This window comes from Rhipicephalus microplus, chromosome 6 (genome assembly GCF_043290135.1).
Source record: "Rhipicephalus microplus isolate Deutch F79 chromosome 6, USDA_Rmic, whole genome shotgun sequence".
In the NCBI taxonomy this organism is placed as follows: domain Eukaryota; kingdom Metazoa; phylum Arthropoda; class Arachnida; order Ixodida; family Ixodidae; genus Rhipicephalus; species Rhipicephalus microplus.
The window spans coordinates 155,730,917-155,753,472 of record NC_134705.1 but is presented as its reverse complement, the minus strand read 5'-3'; the positions used below and the strand labels follow the sequence as shown (position 1 = coordinate 155,753,472).

Here is a 22,556-nt window from a genome sequence, read left to right as displayed (position 1 = left end):
AGTGAGTAATGACGAGATGAAATCGCAGACAATTACACTGAAGACAGCAATACTTAACATGTCATCACCATGCTTAACGTTATCCCAGAAAGAATAAGTAAGGTGTTAGTTGAGTAGAAATATATCACTCTGATAATGTTTAAGATATAAGTGACCACCTTATTACTAGCGCGTTTCTGAAGTTGATGAGAATATTCTCTGTATTTTGATCACTTAAACTTTTCCCAGCAGCAACATCAATTTTTTTAAGTGTTTGGCGGCTGAAAGTTTAGCGAAGCACACGTGCGCTTGTTGTTATATCGTTTGCGTAATTATTTCTATAACTACGGGACGACACAGGAAAGCATAAGGCGATGCCCCAAATTTAGCGTTTATATCTTGAAAGTTTCTTATATTCGACCTCTTAAGCAGTATTGGATTTATATTTGAAAGTATACAGAATGTAGGACACACAACTGCTTGCACGTACCTGGCTTAGATTTAAAAACGTGCGCTAATATGAAAGAGGCTCATTGCATGAAATTGCAAACTTGCCCTCATAAGATGTGAAAGAAATGTTGGAATAATTACGATAAGAGTAGGTGAACATCATGTAACTTCGTTGAGGCCACCCATTTTGAGCACAGAAAAGCAATTGTATTGTCTCAGTTGTGGAGCCTCAGCTGCTCCTTAAAAAAATCACATGCTTGGGGGTCTTACCTGCATGATATAGTTTGCCGCAAACACAGTCTTCACAGACAAGTTCTTTAAAATAATCTACAACAATGGCTGCTGTAAAACTTCGTTTGTTATTTCACCTCTATGCCATACAGAAGCCGACACAAGTACTGGCTACAAAAAACCAAAATGTCATGTGCAACGTACAGTATAAACAAAAAAAAAACAATTTCTTGTCGTGCAGTTTCAAGGTAATTGTATAACTGTGCAACTAAAGTACGCGCTTTTATTTTTTTAATCCGCCTATTACTGTATTAGCTATTGCTTTGTGTTAATTTATTAAGCTTCTTTACTTATTTTAGCTTGGTGGTTTGATGTCCGCTAGCAAAAAAGTGTACTGCTCTCATAAACTGCATAATCCAAAATCAAAAAAAAAACTCATTCGCCTACACGTGCACATTTCGTCTTCCTTGCTTTGTCTTCGCAATAGTTTTCTGAAATGTTACCATTACTGCTAGTAAGGATCTGGCGCCTTAAGTGTCGCAGTTGTGATAAGACATCAGCATCCAGGTTATTATAATTCGTGATATTGTATTTCAATGAGATCGGGTCAAATTCTTATGTTTCAGTCAAGCAAACTTGCACTGCAGCTGGTCTAATGATCGCATACAAAGATTTGCTGCGTGTATTTGCACTATGATTCATACGAATGATGAAAATATGTTATACGTATCTCGAGAAAAACTATTGTTTAGCTTTGTTTAGAGGCGGATATGGAAGTTTTTCCAAAATATTTGCTACATGCTCATCACACAGTGTGATTGTGAGAAATCTCTAAGGGTACAGGCAGAATGCATGCATGAACGACGACAAATGCAAACAGAGTGTCTGGACGCTCTGTGTGTACTTCAACACAACGCGAGTGGCCATCAGATTTACTTTTCTTTCAGCGTTGCGCTTCATTCCTCGCTTCTATTCACAGTGCGTGCTTACCTTGTCAAAAATGCTAAGTTCAATATTGGGAAATGAACACCTGATCCCCAGAGAATAAGGAATGCATTAACTCACTTTGATAGCACCAATATAAATATTCCATGATGCGCTGCTGCAAGCCTCACAAAAAACATGCCATCAGTCATGAATTGTTTGCGCAGCTCTTTCTTTGACTACATGTTTCGATTTCGTTTTTTATGTAATATAGAAAAACTTTAAAGCTTTATTTTCTATCGGACATGATTGAACTGCATTTTTGCAGAAGGATTAGCTAGTAATCCTCTTGTTTCTCTTCCAATTATAAGCGTTTGACCCCATGCTTCCAGAGTTTGAAGCACTCATAAGGTCTCCTAAAAACAAAAATAAATGGTAGGGCATCGACTCAGCAGCTACATCGCGTGCCTATGAATCCTAAATTTACCTATTAAAAATACAATAGCCTCAGTAGTTAATTAGCGAAAATATGTGATTGAATTCACTGAAAGGCACAATAAACTTTATTGACTCCCGATAATAGAGAGAATGGGGAAGCAAGGTTGAGCGGGTGCTATAGGGCGAAACACTGGGGACCTCAAATCTGGAACATTTATCCGCCTACCGGATTTGCGCATGCCAGGTTTTTGTAATTTATGAGGGCTCTTCGATAAAAAAAGCTCGCTGCATTAAATTATGGAACATCTCCCCGAAAGAAACTTTGCATGATTGGATGAGAAGCAGCAGCAGTGCGCACGGCGTTGACCTGATTGAAACAAGCGTCGACGTGGGTGCAGGAAGAACGGTTTGAAGCGAAACTCGATGAATTGGTTAATCACGAAAACGTTTGTTTGAAACGCAAGGGCACAGGAAGCGTGTTGGGTATCGCGGAAGTTTCATGCCAAATGAACAAATTGGAAGAGTAGACAGATTTTGTCACGCGTCCTCAGCAGACATACGGACGCAGCCTTCAAGCCATTTGCAATGGCAGGCCGCGTCCATACGGCTGCTGCGGATGCACAGCCAAATCTGTCTAGTGTTTCCCCTCGACGTGCGGTGGAGCGTTGTGGGCGCCGAAGAGGGTAAAGCTGGAAAGAAGTTTGTTGCGAGTGGTTGGAAGATTCGGCAGCTGCTGCAGACAAAAGAGAGGGTGACGCAAACGCGCACCTGCTCCTTGACCTACTCGGCACCATTCCAACACCTGCAGCAAGGGGGTTATGTGCACTCATGGACAGCGTTACAAAAACTAGTCAAATAGCCGCTTCGCCTCTAATGCTCATCGCTAAAGCGATGACCTTAAAATGTGAACCCCACCGCTCTCGCTAAAGGGAGGGTGGTGGTGTTTTGGATGACAGCAGGCATCTGGTATTGTTGCGGTTTTCAGGTGAAGCAGATATCAAGAACCCACTTTTTCCAGCGTGGTCTCTGATATGCGCTTTGGTAGCCTGATAAACGAGACGTTAAACCAACGATTGGGCCAGGATACACGAATGCCAGCGGGAGTTCAAATATGCACAACTAAGTTAGAAATTCTTTTATGGCGAAAGCTAAGATTGCTTGAATCCTTTGAAATGAAGGTTTTCATGAAACATGTTATTTTGTGGCCAGGATTCGTCTTTCATCAGGGTGGATTCTAATACACTGGAAAATAAGTTTTCGGTGCTTCACTACTTGTGTACTGCAGTTTAGAGCTAACACATAGATTCTTAGCGCCGAACTGATAAAAGAAACACCATGTCAATCGTACTATTTATCAGTTGTAAATTATTAGGAAAAGGGGAGACAGAGAGCGATACGCTGAGGGTGAAAAGAAAAAAAAACAATGCTCCAGCAGAACTTATCTTCCCAGTACTTGAGGTATTCTTCAAGGACATCTGAGTCGTTTGCCTTTAGTCGCGTGCTTTATGAATTTCTTATGTCTCACTTTTGCCATATGCCAAGCAGCTCCTTTACATGACGCTCTGACTGCAAGGGTGGTTTCGGCTGGGCATGCATTCTAAAGGTGATTGCTAGACGTACTTCTGCCGACCGAACTTCGTAGATTGCTGGGCAGGCAAGTGTCTTGGTTAAACGACGGCTTTACTGATTGTGAAAGCCACAGCCAGTCATAACGAGTCGGTTCAGAGCAAGCACAAACAATGAAGTTCAGATTACTTCTTCATGCCTAGTTTACTTGTTTTTATTTCGCATTTAGGGGCTTTCAAGATGAAACACAAATTTGATGTCCTAAACAAGATACCACAACAAGTGGGCGGGTTTTAGAAGAGTATGCTGGCTGATTGTTGATTGATTGATATGGGGGGTTTAACGTCCCCAAACCATCATATGATTATGAGAGACGCCGTAGTGGAGGGCTCCAGAAATTTCTACCACCTGGGGTTCTTTAACGGGCATCCAAATCCGAGCACACAGGCCTGCATCATTCCCGCCTCCATTAGAAAGGCAGCTGCCGCAGCCGGGATTCGATCCCCCGACCTGCAGGTCAGCAACTTAGCTACTATACCAGCGTGGTGGGGCGCTGGCTGATTGTATCAAAGCAAGAAACCACAGCGGCAGAACACTGAATTAGATATGCACCGGCTACAAGTTAGCGCTTAGCTAATGAGCACTTGCGTGTCGTGAGGACATTGTGTCGTGGTTTTCGCTCTTAGTTGCTACTCAGATTAACGAGAAAACGAGGACAGTTGCCGTCTGCCCAAGTCAAGAGCCACGTGAAGATGTACGTTCGGATTACTAAACGAGGAAAGTAATTTAGGCCGCGGTAGCGCTCAGCACACACCAAGGTGAATTGTACGTGTGTCAACGACATGGTTCACGGCAGCAGCCTAACTGACTCTGACCCAACAGATGTCGTTCCTGGTACACCACCAGCTCACACTTGTGTCTACCGTCAGAAAATTCATCAGGAAATTTCGCATGGCCTGCTCAGTCATTCTTTTGTTTCATCGTTCTCGTAGAAGTAAATAAATGGAAGTGGGAGGTGCACTGTAGGTGATACGAGAAAAATAGTGTTTTGGGGTGCGGAAATTGGAGTATTTTTGTCTCCTTGGTGACCAGGTTAGGAGAAAGTTATGTAAGCATTCTTGTTCTAAAAGTGAATGTGATTCAGTGTATAGGGCCAACCAAGGTACTCTGTAAGTACAACTAGACTACTGTTTGTTAAAATGTTGGATATTTTGAAGAATACTGTTATCTGGGATATACGCCCCAAAACCACATTATGATTATCATTGACGTCAGAGTGGCGGGCTCCAGAAGTTACAACCAGCCGGGGTTCTTTAAAGAGAGGAGATACTGTGGTTTATTGGGTGAAAAAAAAGAACTTGTAGCCACTAGAACACTAACTATAAGTTGGTAGCTTGCCTTGTATAACCCTGTCACCGCTCTCCTAAAGTCGAATACAACGTACTTCAAATTGTTGAATATTTTTCTCTAAAAAAGCTTCAGTACGAAATTTTCGCGCACAAAATTTCGTCTAGTATAGCTACTCCCAGTTTGCTTACCTCGCAACGCTTTTTACGAGTAAGAACTCACAAATTGAATGTACTATGGAAGTTTTGTGGAGAAATTGCTAGCAATTCTGTGTATCCGAAATTCTTGATAGTGTTATGTAGCTTCGATAACGCATTTAATGGCATTCTGGCTCAAGAAATTGTACAACTGTTGACACAACACGAAAAATGGGACCACTGTTTCAGCCGAGAGCTTCCTCGGAAATGCGAAAACTGTATTACGTAACGATTGCACTGAAAAAAAAGAACAGTGATTGTAACATACTATGGGTATGTCGGTAGAAATTAATTAGACAAACTGCTTGACCAGCTCTAATTCTACAATACTTGTTAACTCCTCGAACAAGTGAAGCAACGCCACGCGTACGTGTCAGCTTATCGCTCTTTTCATCCTTTCGAGTCCTCCTCTTAATCTAATCTTCACAATTCATACACTCACCTCCCCACGTAGGATAGTCAACCAGAAACGTTCATGGACAACCTCATTTTCTCCGGATTTCTAATTCCTTCCCTGTAGAGGAAGCAATAAAAGAGTAGGCAAAATTCCTCGCTCTACAAATGAGGCACATACCTTTCAAGGAGAATTGCGTAATAAACTGCCCAGACTGTACTGGTATATATATCCAGTAAGGGCACTAAATGCAACTCGTGTCCTTGCTGCTGCTACAAAACCGTGCCTCACGCTTGTCACGTTTACAACCAGTGTATTCTTTTGCGTTCCATAATCCTTTTTTTGGAGCGCATCAGCATTTTAGCAACGGCTATTAGCGCAAGATATTTCTTGGTGGTGAAAACCAGTTGGAAGGCTCGTGCCCAAGATCAACTGCACTTCATGAAACAAGACCTCCCATTCACTTCCGTATGCCTTTATGACACGGGTTGCATGGCTGGCTGTTCAGTGACGTGGCCAATATGCTAGGGCTACCGTACAACGTGGGCCTGGAAACGCTCACTTGAGATGAAGGTGTGAAAGCATGCCACGTTAGCAAATTGCCACTGGATAGACTTACGTTTATGAGATGTGTCGTTCAAGGACGTTAACGTCTTCCGGTAACGTGTTCGCAAATGCCAGAGGCAAGCCAGCTTGCATGATATCTGTGTAAACTTCAACATGCATCGCTTTGTCACAACTATTGCCGAATGTAAAGAATTGTATTGAAGCAAATACAACAAGAACAATTTAGAAATAAGACATGTTTTGGCTTATGTACGGAGCTTTGTGCACAATTTTGTAAAAAAAAAAACTCTCAATAGGGCTGTAAAACATGATTTATTTCAAAATTTTCTATTTACTAGCTACTTTTTCCTTTAAGATCTGGTCCAACAATCGATTTTTTCAATAAGTAGTACTGTATCCTGCAGGACGCGTTAATTTTGTGGGCAAATGTCAGTAAGAGCAACCGAAGGAAATATAAACGCAAAGCCAAATCGTCGAGGTATTCTTGTATTTGACTTATTTTTAAATTAGGCCTTTTGCAAAGGAACGTGAACCAAAGAATGAGTGCTGATACTATACGTAAATATTGGTATTCTACATTTTATTTGAATTGTGTGCAATTTTATAAACTGTGTAGACCCTTTCATGACAGGTCCTTGATGACATCGGCGTTTGTCCACCTAAGTTCAACAGTAGCATTGGTGGGCAAGAAGAGCATCAGAAAATAGCCCACTTATATTCAACAATTTCCTTCTCTTAATATGCAAAATATATTCAAGTACATCCTTTTTTGAGCTACATAGAAATTTGAAGTGCTTCTCTTCAACTGTATGCGCGTCTCTTTTATCTGAAAAGATAATGAAAGACGTTCGTTACTCTCGGAAAGAAACTTAAAACGTGCTGTCAGTTTCGACGTGAGGAGCTGGTAAGTGAGGCGACTGGAAGTTTTTTCGGGTACAACTCTTGCAAACTTGAAACCGTCTGTAAAACTATAGCAGCCTCCCTTCCGTCAACTCCCCGGAGCTCTAAAGCACGCGCGCCCTAAACGAGTGGAGATACGGTATATGTTTCGTGACGCTAGGAAGTGTTACGAGTGTAAGTGGTCATAACTCGTGTTTACAGCACCCATTTCGGGGACAGCTAGGCCCCGATGACAGCTGTGCTTCGTACATGGAGGGAGCGTTACAGACGCGCTCACGAGTGTGGAAGCTATAGGGCCAGGCATCTTTTTCCCGTGCAGCCATGGATCATCGTTCTTCTCGTAGCCACGTTTCTCTGAATTTTACATGTTACTCGCTGCGAGCATCGCCGTAGACGTCGCGCTGCGTGACATGCGCCCTGGTCGCGTGGGCCGTGCGACGTGCCAAAATGTGACTTACGACCTCTGGAGGAAGAAATTGGCTTGAGCTTTCTCAGTAGTTTTTTTTTTGACCTTTAAGACCAAAGTGCGTATCGTTTTACTACACTGGTATGTCGGGTACATCACATTGGTAGCAGGGAATAAAAAAAAGCACGAGAGCGGACTGCCATGGCTTTTTAGTGAGGAACTTCTCGAGAAAAAGAACAAGCAATTGACTTAATATGGTAATGGGGATGGACTCATGGGTGAAGTCATGTGATTGGTGCTCTACGTTAAGGGTACCTTGTTCTTTAAGTCTATTATTGGGGACTCTCTACCTAGGTCTGTTTACCTTTCTTTAATACAAAAAAGTACGTATGTGAACACAATCGCTTCTAACCGAATAGAAAATACTAGTTGTATCCAATTCATGCCTTTCTTAGGATGGTCTAACCAGTAGAACATGCTGAAAGTGAGCACCGTTACCAGAAGCTACTGAAATGTGTGTTAAGGCCGGTTTTCGGACGAAGACGTGGAAAGCAGCGTCTTATCTATAAAGTCGAGCATTATGTATATGAGCAGAAATTACTGACCATGCCTCGTAAAATCAGAATTTTCAGTCAAGTGAACTAGCGGGCGAAGAGCAAAAATAGCATCAAAAACTGGCATTTATGACATCAGTACAACATCCGATTACTTGAGCTGCCTAAATTGCATGTGTAATATTTTTATTGTTTATTTTTAGTTTACAGAAATATCGCAACTGAATATGAGGAGGAAAAATAAATATTTTATAATTCTGAAGACATCGGTGGTGTGGGTTCCACGCATTTAGGAAGTAATATCGCAGGTATTATAAAGAATACTGCATGATTCATTGTAAAAGCATGGCTGCGTGGACTTGAAACTTCTTCATGTATAAATGAGCAGTGCATTGTTCACACAATGGGGTCATCGCGGCGTTTTGTATGGCAAAGCAGTACTTTCCGAAACGATAGAACTGAGAAGGAGTGTAAATTGGCTTTCTCCCTAGGATACACCCGAATATATGCCTTCTGATGCGGATGCTATTCTAATATTGTGCGGCAATGGTTAGGCGACTGTGCTGCTATGAAATCTTAAATTTTAAGCTAGGAATTTAATTATTACTTGTCAAGTGCGCTCCACAGAATTATGCAGCATGTGCTTAACAAGGTAAACAAACTTTTACAATATTCAACACAAGTGCCTTTTCCAAACCGCAGTGCTCTCTTGCAGACGAAGCCTGCTTTACAGGAAAAACAAAGCTTTGGCAGTGGCCAACGCAAACGCTTCTCGACACAACAGCCCTGTCTACAGACAACGCATGCACTGCAGGCAGGTTAACAAAATATAATTTAATAACCATAATTAGTTTATCACGCAAGAGCGCAGTCATCGAGGACAAGCATGCTTTATTGACAAGTTAACAGCACTTTCAGTAGCACGGGCTCTGTCCATTTTTTCACAATACAGCATTGTCATACATGTAATTTTGGGTTATGCGCTCCCATCTCTGCATAAATGATATTTTTATTGTAAATTTTAGGTATGTGTATTCTGTATCATGTACCATACGCATATGATTGTGCTGTGGAGTGAAGGCTTGTATGATGCTGCAAACCTAGTCAAGAGGTGTTTCTTGTAACGTCACTATACCGCAAGCATCATAAAAATCTTTATTGTTGCACAACAAAAGCAAATCACGCTTTACTCAAAATTTCATCAAATTTATCCCGGGTCAAACTAAGCGCTACTATCAATGGCACGTGCTGCAAAAAGAATTGGACGCGTTATTCGAAGATGGCAGGTTCGTTCCCTGCTCATGGCAAGTTATATTTTCATCAATGTACATTACAATCATACATATAATAACATCCCCCACACTTTCTCCTGGCACCATTGTCTGTTAATAATCAATAATATTGTACCTAACAAAGAAAACAAGCCCTTCACTTTACGCTTTCCCTCATTTAGCAAACCTACGTCATTTTGAGCGTATCTGCCTTGCCACCTACGTTCACTCGCTCCTGTGTTAGCCTTCTTATCTTTGTTTTAACCAAGATGCGAAAACATAAGAGGGTTAGATGAATATCACTGCTTCGTCATGAACCGAATATATGTCAAACTTTTATCCTGTACATCGCCAAACCTTTCCCCTTACAAGTGTGACACATATCCGTATGCAATGGGCTACGAAAGGGAGCTGTGCGCCACATGTGATTGACAGTCTAAAGACCTGCCGAGGGTCGCGAGAACTGACATTAGTAACATACAAGCAAGTTCATTAGGCAAAACCCGCTGTGAACGCGTTCACCTAAACAATTGAAATAATTAAAATAAGAATATCACCAGAAACGAATCCTTAGCATTCTGCGAGGCAGTCAGGTACTTTATCATGGAGTCACGACCGGGTTTCAAAATGCCATGGAAAAATGTCCTGTTCATGTGTGATTTCGCTTCAACGTCAATAGTGCATGTGTAGTGCTGGTTATCTAATTTTATATAAACACAATAAACATTGCTTATACCCTTCTCTAATACACGCAGCATGTAGGGTTAACACTAATTGTGGTTCCAGTGTCAGTGCTACTTTTTAGCAGTCGCATAAACTTTACATCCTTGTGATTCACCAAGGTATATCCTAGCATTGCTCGACCCCGCAGAAATACGCTAACAAGGGTTACGTATGATATTCACACTATCGCACTATTGAGTTAACTTCGTTTCAACCATACTGACATCTGCACTCTAACATGACTGTTGACGTTACGTCAAGCTAGGCACTTACCTTTGACCCTTCAACTTATCTAAACGCGAGCATAGTCTGGGTGCCCGGTAAGTCTGCGATGTGTACTCTACTGCAAAATTATGTCGAGTCAATTCGTAACACAACGCACAAAACGAGAAACCAAAAAATGCAAAATATAAACGGGCGGCTTTGCGTGAAATTGATTTGGACAAGCCCTGAATGTGCCAATTTTTTTTACAGAACAACACTGCTTCAAAGGTGACGCACGTCCTACAGGCAGTTAGCAAATGCCTTTTGTTCAGTCAAAAGGATTGCTTTTTCATATAATGTGTTGTCTTACAGATAATGAAAAGGAATTTCGGGAGTCCAAACCTGCTTCACAATTGTTTCGCAGGTAAAGCTGGCTAGCTAACGAATCTTTTGGGGTGACCAACACAACAGCTTTTTCACATAATAGCTCGATTCCTTCTCCTTCATTAACTAAAGTGATCTTAGGCGTACTAAAAATGCAAGAGATTATTTTTTCATTGACATCCTGGTGGAAGCACACTTGTGCACAAATGCAGACAACAGTAGTTCATCCTTCTTTCTTAAAGGGTCACTAAAATTAAATAACAATTTACGACGGAGTGAAAACTCAATGTATGATAACATGTAAAACGACAATAACAATAACAGTGCCCTACTTACCGAGAAGTTAAGGTAAATGCAGAAAAGCGCACGCGCCGCAGTAGGACATTTTTAAAACGATCTTGATGACGCCACTCAGACAGCCTATAATTATTCACTAGAAATCAATATAGCTGCACTAAATAAACAAGCTTCCGTGCATCAAGAGACGCAATAAAATGCTGCTTGTTTGTTTCTGCTTGATTCATAGAAAAAAAAAAACAACCACCGCTCGTTATAATGGGGAATGGCGCGAGTGGTTCAAAATTCAATTTTTGGGTAGTCAAGCTGGACAGGTGGTGTCATCTAGCGGAGCACAATTGAACCAAAAAACGTCTGCGATCTCGGAGCATGACGGGAAATCGATCAGTGGCCGTTGTTGCTGCTGTGGCTCCCACTACTTTTGGTCTGCTGTTACTGGCGCAGTAGAGCCGGGCAACGTTGTGCACGGCAACAGTGACGTGAGTCAGTTCAGTCGGTCTGCTTGTCTAGCCGGGTAATTTGAAGTGCACTAATTCGATGGGGACCACTTACACGTGGTTTTATTTCAAAATCAGGCGTTTCTCGGCACAAAAGTAACACTACGTTGTTTCTGAACCGCTATTTAAACAATCAACGTCCACTAAATAGTTGCCTTTAGTGTCCTTTTAAAGTAAAAGCAGCAACAGCATATTGAGAAAAAAAAAACTGGCATTTCATTCAGAAGAATGACTCTTCAGTTCCTGTATTCGCTAAAATGCTGCGGAACATTTGCGCAAGCGAGTGTGGAGAGAAAATGAACAGCTGCTCGCAAGTCGCATGTTTCGTGACGACTAGGGGCCTCATCATCAAGCGGCATTTTTCTTACTCTAGTGAGCCTTTGTATTTTGCATACACATTATTTATACAGGCTTTTGGTTGCACTTTCAGTTCATTTTAGTAATAGCTACGAAAACAAATTTCCAGGAGGCTAACACTTCTGAAGAAAAATATTTGCTATGAATGTTGTCGAACATACTCAGCACACAAAGAGGGTGATTTGTTCATTCTATTGAGCGCTTTTTCCTGAAACGGTGCTGTTTCGTTGCACCGAGCGCCATTGATTTCGGTAGTTTACTTATTTGCGTCAGCGTAGTGCTACCCTACCTCTAAACAGAACAGCCGGCGATGTTGTTACAAGACTAGTGTCAAAGCGTAATGAATGAATAACACAATCAGACTCAACACCATTTTTACTTTGTACTCTTTACTGCCAAAAGAATCTGCATTATATTGCGATCAAGATTCATATCTAGGCATCGTATGCCTACACCGGCACATTGGTCATTCAAACCACCTGTCACGCTGCGATATAGACGTCTCATAGAGCTCTTTCTTTGAAAATGTATCAAAAAGTTTCATCGTACGGAACGCGAAAGACACCTTCCAGGAGAGCAAGCAATGTCTAGATCGATTTCGCCTCATGTATGAGTCACACGAAGGAGGCTAACGCAAACACGGGCCCGCTCCCTCGGAATCCAGAGTGAAAGCGTCGGACGTGTTTCTGAGTGGGTGCTACTGTCGCCTGCTTTACTGATCGCGAAAGCCTGTCTGCCCTCGGATCAAACGCAGCAAAACATTGAAGCGAGAAAAAGTGCAAAACATGCAACCGCAAAAATAGCTAGCTTCGATCTATCATACTACATTTTGTGGTATGTGATATTTTCGTTACTGTATGATCTATGAATCCGGCGTTTGCTGCTTTATTTACTTGCCTGCGGATCCGTTGCGCTGGATTGAGCGCGGTCGACTGGCAGCAGCAGTGCCGATATCACTATGCAAGTGGTGCTATACATCATGCCATCAGATAAATGAATCGAGAATTCTTGTAAATGTTAAGGTTTATCTAATTTCGTTTTGCTGTACCCAAGGCAGGTTAACCAACACAATAATGGTAGACTTACTGATATAATTGTGGTTGTAACAGTGTTCAAGTGAAATCAAAAGACAATTTAGGCAAATTGATGAGGTCTGTGATTGTGCATTTCGCGATGTTATAGTGCCGGTGCACAAGGTGAACACTGCTTCATTTTGCTGTGCTTTGTTGACAGCACTCTGTACACCAATGATTTCTCATTTTGACGAATCGGTAGGCACTTGCTGTTGTCCGGTGGTCGGCAATCAAATGGTAATCACAGCTGAGATGAAAGTTATTGTCAGAAACCTGCCTTGTCGCATCCTTGCATCTATCTATTCATTTTGTTTCTATCTCTACACAGTGGTGAGGTTCTGATTTCTGTAGGCTGTTGTGAATCTTTCTTACACCGAAGGTAAAAACACGCGTACCTGGTTAATAAAAAGATTGGCAGATCCCACGTAGAGTGGAAATCTATGATATGCTAAGTACGAATGAGAAATGGTGATATGCTACCTTAAAATCAGCCCAACGTTTCGAGGTGGAGGTAAATGATGCCGTACATGACTTCCGTGTCCTGATTACCATGTTCGTATGTGTAATTTACCTTCGTCTTCTGTTCACGTCACGTGTCACAAAATTTGGTATATGTGAAGCTAGCGAAACGGATGCTAGCACGCTATGAGCATGGTATGTTGTCACGTTTTTACTTAAGGCGCGTGTCAGGATTATCATTCTTGCACCAGCTATATATTTCATCATCCATTGATTTCACGTAACACCAAGTTTGGGATATGTCGAGCTAGCGAAACTGCCGCGAGCTCATAATGAAGGGCCCAATATACTCTAATGTAGCTTTGGCATGCACGCACGCTGGGCTCAGCGACGCTACGTTAGCAAAACGCGAGCACTCTATAGTCTGACGCCAGGCGCGACCAGCATCTGTCGGCGCAGCCCGACGGCAACAAGCACGAAATACGACTTGCTGCATTTCGCACCGATGCGTTACCAAGACAACACTGCGTCACCCTCTTTTTGTGACGGAGGAACGCCGGACGTGCTGAAACGCGCATGCGTCAGAGCAACGCGGCGCGGCGAGCACCTCCGAGTATATGATAGGACCAGCGCCAGGCACGGCAACGCCGGCGTGACACGACGAAATGAACGCCTGACACGCACCACGTCACGTCGAAACGTATTGGCACCTTCACTGTGGCATGTTGTCGAGTTCTAACATGACACGTACCTCATGATTATCATGTTTGCACCAGTAGCATACCTTCGTCCTCCATTGGCGTCACGTCATACTCAATTTGGCATATGTGAAGCTAGTGAAAGAGCCGCGAGCGCGTCATGAGCGTGGCGTGTAGTCATGTTGATATATGACACGCATCTCATGATTATCATGTTTGCACCAGTCACAGAACTTCGTCACCCATTTTCATACTGTAGTACCAAATTTGGTGTATGTGACGATAGCAACACTGCCGTGAGTGATCATGACCGTGGTATGTAGTCATGCTATTAAATGACACGCATGTCATGAATTTCATGCTAGGGTCTGTTGCTTGTGTTAGCCATGCAATTATGCCATACCATACCAATTTTGCAACATGTATAAGAACGAAACCACCGCTAGAGCTGCAGGACCATGAAATGTAATTCATGACATTCAAGACATATATGTCATGTTTTTAATGTTATGACTAGTCAAATATGTTCTTCATACAGTCATGTTATGCCATACCATGTTTGGTATCGATACCATTATCGAAATGGTGAGGAGAGCTAGAAGTCGTGGGCGGATAGATAGATAGATAGATAGATAGATAGATAGATAGATAGATAGATAGATAGATAGATAGATAGATAGATAGATAGATAGATAGATAGATAGATACCCTCAAAGTAACCGAAGTTTGCTAAGAAACGCTTCGCATTTAAAAATTATGTCAAGCTTGTACACAGGTGTACCATGCGTTAATGTCGCCGAGTAATCTGAGTTTGATATTAAAAGAACTAGAAACATTCACTTTCTTGTGCATTGAACAATGTGCGGAAGTAACAAGGTAGAAAGGTTACTACTAAATATTTCTGGGATAAAATATGCACGTGCAAATAGTTTTTGCAAGCGTTCCAGAAATACAATCCGTGCATGAAATGTTTGTCGAGAAGATGCTGCACGTTAACAGCCATGCGATCGCATGCGTGTCGTTTGCGTCACAGTGGAGCCCATTTTATGTCGAACAAAGCTTTCCTGCATTGAAAAGTGTTACATTTTGTATCTTAACACGACAGGTTTGGGGAAGCTAAGTCCTCCGCCAGCTTTTAAATACTAAAGTTTTTTCCTGATATGAGCCCAGTTTTGCTTGAGCAGGACAGGAGGAACTCTCTATGTTGGCGTCTGTGCAAAAGTGTGCCTTTATTCAATACCATGTTAATCAATGCTAATTTGCAGCGGCAATGCATAATTACTCAATACAATATCTTGTCAAATTGAGAAGTCGCACACGATCACAGTATTCACACAATCTTCAGACAAACATCTTGTGCTGTCTTGCACAAAGGGCTCATTCGACGGGTCTTCTTCACACCTGAACATAAAAAGGGCGCGCTTGCTTGCTGGGTAATTCGGGCTCTGGCTGCTTCTGTTAGCAAACCGTTGCAAAATTGGTGTCCTCAGCTATTTCAGTGCTGCTTGCATTTCATGAAACTGAAGTTAATCATCACAGTTACGCCATAGTAAAGAGCACCTGCAGATGGACCCGCCTATTACATATAGACAGCGGCACTTTTTACTCTGTACCCGTTTATAGGTGAAGTTATTGTTCCTTTTATAGGTGTGTTTATTATCACTAGCCTATAACTGTTAGAGATTTTTTTTCACTTCTGTTGACGTTACGTTTGCATTTCCCATCGGCTTCGATAAAATTAGTCCACAAGTGATGGTTCATTGGGATTGGAACCGAAGCTGTAGGGATCCCAACAGCTTCGGTGCCCTCTTAGTCGCCTTATTATAATCTCAGGCCGTGTGGCGTGGCTGTGCCGCAGTTAAGTTAGAAGCCAAATACAGAACGTGGGCAGAGGTCTTGCAGAGGCCACCAATCGCAGAGGCCGTGTACAAATACCTATGGTCAGCCCGTATACTACGCCAGGTACTGAAGCATTTGCACCAGTGCACAAGCAAACCGTCAGTTTTTTTAGCCCCACTGATACATCATTTTTTTTAAATACTGACAGATCATCGACCATTGTTTTCATTAAACTAACTCTCGAATTTCATACGCATTCATTGCGAGTCCTAATCTGAACAATTATGGTATTTACTAAAGTGCTAAAAACGTTACCTTCTTGCGTACTGGACTTTCTCGCTTCTGACCTCTAAATAGGTGAAGTAATTTTATTGAGATATTCCACATGTATGTTCAGGCTATCAAAGCACATTCCAGGTAATAATTTCGCACAGGCTTACGCTGATCCTAATCCCAGCAGAATCCTGACTCTCATTGTCGAAAGTATCGGAACATTCGACTAAGCAGTTGTTTCTCTTGGCACTTGAAATCTCTCCCAATAATTTTGCTCCATACTATAGCAAAATTCCTAATGCTAGGTTTTTGTTTTCTTTTTTTGCAAACTTTCTCACTTGTTCGCTTGAATAAGATGAGCGAGAAACTCCATCAAGTATACGTAATGTCATTTGCCACGTTTTTCTTGCACACGTAAATGTCTCTTTTACGTTTCACAAATTCTTGATATTCTTTGACGGTCATTCTCAATTTTGTATGCATGAACGACGTGACGTCAGATGCACGCACCGCAAAGATGGTAACATTAAATTTTACTTTATTTAGCTGCAAGCGACACCTGATATTGAAGCCTCTTTCAGCATGGTCTTAGATGGTTTTTAAAAATGAGCGGACTTTGACGTAGCGCGAGCATGATTTTATTACTAGATTTTACGTTGAACACGGCCCATCTCCGTGCTTTATGCTTTGCCAGACTGGAGAATCAATATCTTGTTTTTTCTTATTATTAGTAAAGTCGCCATGGTAGAAAAAAAATGAATCAGTGCCTTACGAATTGGTCCATCATCAAAAAATAGCATTTTTTTTAAATGTTCAAGTAGTCTCAAATTTCTCCAGTTTTGAATGATTTTTTTTCGCAAGTAACTTCAGGCGTTCCTAACTTTCAGCCACTGCTTGTGCTCAATTAACTAACACGTTGAGAAGCTCTACTATTCAGAAGTTGTACCTACTTAGTTACCTCAGGCGGCGTGCCTTTTTTGTTTTTATTGCTTTACTTCAATGAGTGGCCTTTGCAAATATGTTACCAGCATACTTCTTCACTTTTAATTGTTTTACTTTTTATTATGAAGAAGCTTTGATAGACAAGTAAAAATAATTAAAGGCACTTCCAGGCTGACTATGATGCTATTCTTACGTGTACATGTATAAGTAAAAAGAGAAATTTTAAAAAGAAGTTGTGCTCTTGTAAGTTATGCAGACCGGAAAGGCACATGCTGTAAATGTGCCTACATTTTTGAAATACCTTTTTATTTATTATCATGCTCAGGCAGGTATTCAGTTATTGTTTTGTAACGAGTAGAACCACAGCTGATGCAAAACTTAAAATTAAAGTTATCTCCCAAGTTAGTTTTCCTACAGCACTTTCGCTACAGTTATGATGATTGCACATAATTTCTGAACAACTTGCTTTGATATTAGGGGATAAAAAGTGAATGAGTTTTCCGCACATTCTTCACAATCCTTCATCAATTATTTCTTTTTACTGTCGCGCAGCTAGTAGCAAAGTCACCTGGTTTTAAAAAGTTTGTCTTTTACGGTACAAATATCTCCACCTAAGCAGAAAAAAAATCGACGTCGTGTGTGCCACGAGAACGCTCGGATCAATGCCACTTCCATAGAAATACGCAATCTATTGTGAGTCTCAATGCAAATATAAGCTAGAAACTTTCGAGAACACATCTCACACAAGTAAATAATTGTGCACTGCGCAGAGCTAAGGAAAGTACAGCACAAAAAACCAAAACAAATTGAACGTAAACTATTCGTTGATTCATTTCAAATAGTGCATTGCCACCTAAAGAATCACAACATCCAGGTATGTGCCTGACTAATAAGTGCGTGAAATTAGACTGTTGGCAGCTTGCGTTTTGTCTGTACTTTGCATCTGGTAACTTGTGAGATCAGCAGGTGGACCAAAGAAAATGTCTTAGAGAAGCTTTTGGCTGAAGTTTGCATACGAGAAATTGTATTAGCCTTTCAGGGTCCCTCGCCTTGGACAATTAGAGGTCCTGTTATCAAAACGTCAGTCAAAGCCTTGTGTGAGGCACTTATCGTGTTCATTCTGCTTTTCCCACAACGTGTTACCATTTAGCTGCTTCCACTTTGATATTTCCGTCTTTCATGCGTGTGTTTCGTGTGCATTATGTGAACTGTGTCTGTTTGTATATCTACATGCACACACACTGGCGCGCGTGCCAAAGCAAGGTTGCCCACGTACACACACGAAAGTTTCTTAGCTCATAAGTTTTAAGCCGGTGCTGAAGCTGCATGAATCACCAGCAATTTGTAACAGCAACTGATAAAAAAATTAAAAATGCTTCCACAGTCTTATGCGGAGACTAAACTCGTCTATAAAGATAGTGGTTATAGCCGGGTAGGTCTTACAATGACAAAATGAGCAAGATTTTGACGTTCTTCCAAAGAAATGCTCTTTGTGCGAAATGGCGGTATAACGGGACTAGAAAAAAACAAGAACTATGCACATATACTTATCTTGTGAAAATATAGCTGACGGCAGAAAAGTAACATCGTTCCGGCTCCATTAAGGAAACATTCTCTCGCGCGCTTCTTAAAAAATGCTGACGTCTTGCCGTCGTTCAACTCCCGTTCCGGCGTGAGGATCAGTGGAACGTCGACGAGGTACTTTTGTGTGACTACACGTCGAAATCCTAATGAAGCAGTGCGAAACTGCGTGCTGTGCTTAACCACAATTGTGAATGAGACTGAAAGTGTTTGGAATGTGGTTGTGAGTGCTCGCTTTCAAAGGAACAGGGGGCTGTTGGAACGGGGTTGTTGTGAGCCAAAAGATGGAGATCAAGAATGTTTTGCCTAGACTTGTAAGATGCCTGCGTATAAGACGAAGCTGGGCTGGTTCCTCGGAGAAAATATTGGAGAAACACACGTCTTTTGGTGTAAACCAAAGGGCGTTGTGATTTCGTGCATTTTTAGGTAACAGTTGTTTTTGCTTGCGTTGTGGTGCACTTGATCCAGTTGATTAATTGCGACTGTCCTCTCAATCTTCTCTGTTATTCGCCAGAAATTTGCTGCTCCAGAAAAAAACCCTTGGGGACTATAGCGTCACTTACTAAACTAAAAACTAAAGTAGTTTTCGCTTCACAAAGGATATTTTTGAATCTATGAAAAAACAGCGCGACAGTACAGCTACCGCAGCAGTCATACACGCCACGCAAAACAGAAAAAAGAGAGACAGAAAAGAAGGCACTCCAAGTTTCATACAACATGCAGCTGCGCCATACAGCGCATGTGAGTTAAAAACAAACACATTGTTTATGTTGCTTCAAGAAGCAGAAACTTCGTTCGTTTGAGGCCAGGTAACAGTAATCCTTGCAAGTTTTCAAGAACAGGTAATCGTGTACCATGTTGCGGAGGCCAGTATAAAAAGACTGAGCTTGGACACAAACACAACTTCAAGATTTGAACTCAGTCGATCCTAGCAACTGTCTGTTACTTTAGGTGCAGCTCATAAGCTGCGGTAATAAACAGAAAAACACAAGGCTGGCGTGGAAGGCCAGCAGAGACACAGCAAAAGTTAGAACAGCAGCCCTTCAGAGCCTTTCTAAACACTCAGACGGCAACTGCTGCTAGCATACTTGCTTGATGCCCACTACGGCCTTAAGAATAAAAATTTTGGTGTAGGGGGCCGGCAATCGCTACGCTAATTTTTGTCGTTCTTCTGAGAAGCGTGGTATCCGCTAAACTATTGCGAGGAATTTTGTGCCAATTCTTCATGCAGTGGCTGACAACAATGAAAAACAATGCCTGAAGTCGGTATGCGCCGCAGTCAATAGTTTCATGAAAACAAGCTTTTATATAGGATTGGAGCATTGGACAACACAATCATTACGCTATTTGCATTAATCGACGACTGGTTGTTCTTTCACTGTTTTAAAACGCTTTATAAATTGTTTTAATGCGATTGCTTTTCCGACATCAAAGATGCCTAAGGCAAGTTTGCCAACAAGTCCCAAGCACAGGTAGAGAGTTAACGGACATAGGCCAATTTTGTTATGTAATATTGACAACAAAATAATTGCAAAATCACTGGCCAATTGGCTACAAACTGTTATCTCTAAATTTGTAGGTAACCACCAAACATGTTCAGTTCGAGGTCACTTTATGCAGACAAACATACATATAGCACGTTCAGTCCTTGAGTGTATTGATGTTAGCATGCACCTAGTAGCCCTCCTACAGGTAGACCTTGCTAAAGCATTTGATAAGGTACAGCATGCTTTTTTTTTGTTCTGGCTACTAAGACACCTGCAGTTGGGCTATGTATTGTACAATAGTATTTCACTCTGTTATAAGAGGTGCACAACAAATATAATTGTACAACGGACTCTTTCCAATACAATAGAGTTGAATTCATCTGTATGTCAGGGATGTCCGCCCTCGCCTTTGCTCTTTGCATTTTGTCTAGAGGCATTATGTTTGAGTGTGCTTCTAAATTCTAGCATAAGAGGATACCGATATGACTCCGAGGAAGTTAGACTTCTCGCTTATGCAGATTACATTGCCTTCTTTTACGTTCATTAACCAAGCATCCAAAAAGCAGTCAACACTACTTTACGTTTCTGTGAAGTCGCATGTGCCGGCGTTAATTTCGAAAAAAGTAGAGGATTCTGGCTAGGCTGTGGGCCCAAACTCCTTCGGTCTTCTCACATATCCATTGAAATGCGACTCCTATGAGGTATCTTGGTGCGACTCTTGATAACTATTATAACAGCGGACCACACCGGACTGCTGCAATTACTACAATCCGCCGAAAGGTGGCAACATCGAACGTACGAGAGCTTTCAATTTTTTTTTGCCAGAGTGAAAGCGTGTAACATATTTCTTGCATTGATGCTTATTTATGTCCGGAAGGTGTAGCACTGCTCTCGTGTGTACATTCAAGCCTTTCATGGGATATTTGCCTGCCTTATTTGGAGCTCTTTTAGAGAGACCATGAGAAGGGACAACCTTTTTTTTCCGCTTGAAAAGGGTGGCATCGGCCAGGTGGATTTGTTTGTGTGACAGCTGGTGTCGCATTTTTTTTCTACCTCAACGATGTGTAGCACTCCTTTATTTTAGTGGTCTTGCGAAACCGTCTGTATTAACATTTTCTTTATGTCGCAACAGGCCAAGGAATCGCTATTGTGGGGATTTGTAAAAGAAATTGTTAATGTTGGAATTTTTTGAAAGCAAGGTTTAGTTTGGAGTATTTCTGTAGTATTGACAGAACAAAATTGACCACTGCGCTTGTCAATAACCTTTTCCCCGACCCCGTTTATTGCATTCCGTCTTCGCTTTTGTCTGGTCACGATTTATTATTTCCCGTACGTACGTAGAACGTGTATATCGCCCTCCGCGAAAACATTTTTCTTTAAACTGCACATTTCCACTCTACCAGTGAAAACGTGGCTGAATGAAAAATCAATATTCGTAGCTTGGACAGTGAATTGTAGACTCTGTAACCAACCCGAGATGATAGAGCATTGTTTCATTCATTGTCGTGACGCATTTTATTTTTGATACATTCTAAAAAGAAACACCAGAAAAGAACTTCCAATCACACTTCATGGTACTAGGTTCCTGCCTTTCAATGAGAGCCAGACCGACAATACTCCATATTATTTGTTTATGTTGTTGGGACTGCATTCACTATGGAAAAGTCACATGACCGATAGACACGCCAAGCCACCGCGGTCGACGAGATCTGTCTTCCGAGAAGCAGCTGCTCAAGTGCGCAGTGTTGTTGGGACTTTTAACTCCGTTCCGCGGTGGCTTCCCCTTCTGGATGCTTGTGCATGTTTACCTGACTTCTGATGAAGTATGCTGTGCATAGCTCACAACTACAAATGAAGATTTCATGCATTAAAGAAACAAAAGACCGGCTGGCTCAGTGGCCGATTACCGGGCTGGCACCCAGCGGACCCGGGTTCGAGCCTTGCTGCGTTATTGGTGCTAGGTGTTTTTGCTAATTTCGCGCGATGTGGTTACGTACGCTGGGGGTGGCGGACAATTAAATACTGTGCTGCGTGAAACTCGAGTTGTAATCTCATAAAAACTTTCGCTGTAAAATTACATTACTTAGGCATGCAATAGCTCCGCATGTGAATCCAACTGCGTTAGGACAAGTTTTTGGCAGAAAAAAAAGAAAGTTGTGACAAAATAACCTAAAAATGAAACTATTAAACAGGGGTGTTTTATCTATTGTCGAGTCATTGAATCTTTGAGTCTCGCCTGATATGGTGTGACGTTTCAAATTTCGGACGCCTACGCAAAGTAAGCTGACGCACTTCCTGGAATCGTTTATCGGTGTCATATTCTGAGTGTTCTTTTCCTTTATATATACGTTTCATTGAGTCTTTCATCGCATACCTCAAATCCCAGATGTTTAACTGTGGTGTAAAGAACTTTTCACTCCAGCAGGCCATGCATGAGAAATCGGCGTTCCTTTATGCTTCGGAAACAAACTTATCCTTCACGCAGTGACTCCGGGCACTTTGTCTTGGTTGGTAAGTC

The 22,556-nt window shown here is 41.7% G+C and overlaps 1 pseudogene; it reads left to right on the top strand.

Moving 5' to 3' along the window:
• The first annotated feature begins 4,430 nt into the window (after positions 1–4,430).
• LOC142766058 (uncharacterized) lies at positions 4,431–21,857 on the top strand (annotated as a pseudogene).
• The last annotated feature ends 699 nt before the right edge of the window (positions 21,858–22,556 follow it).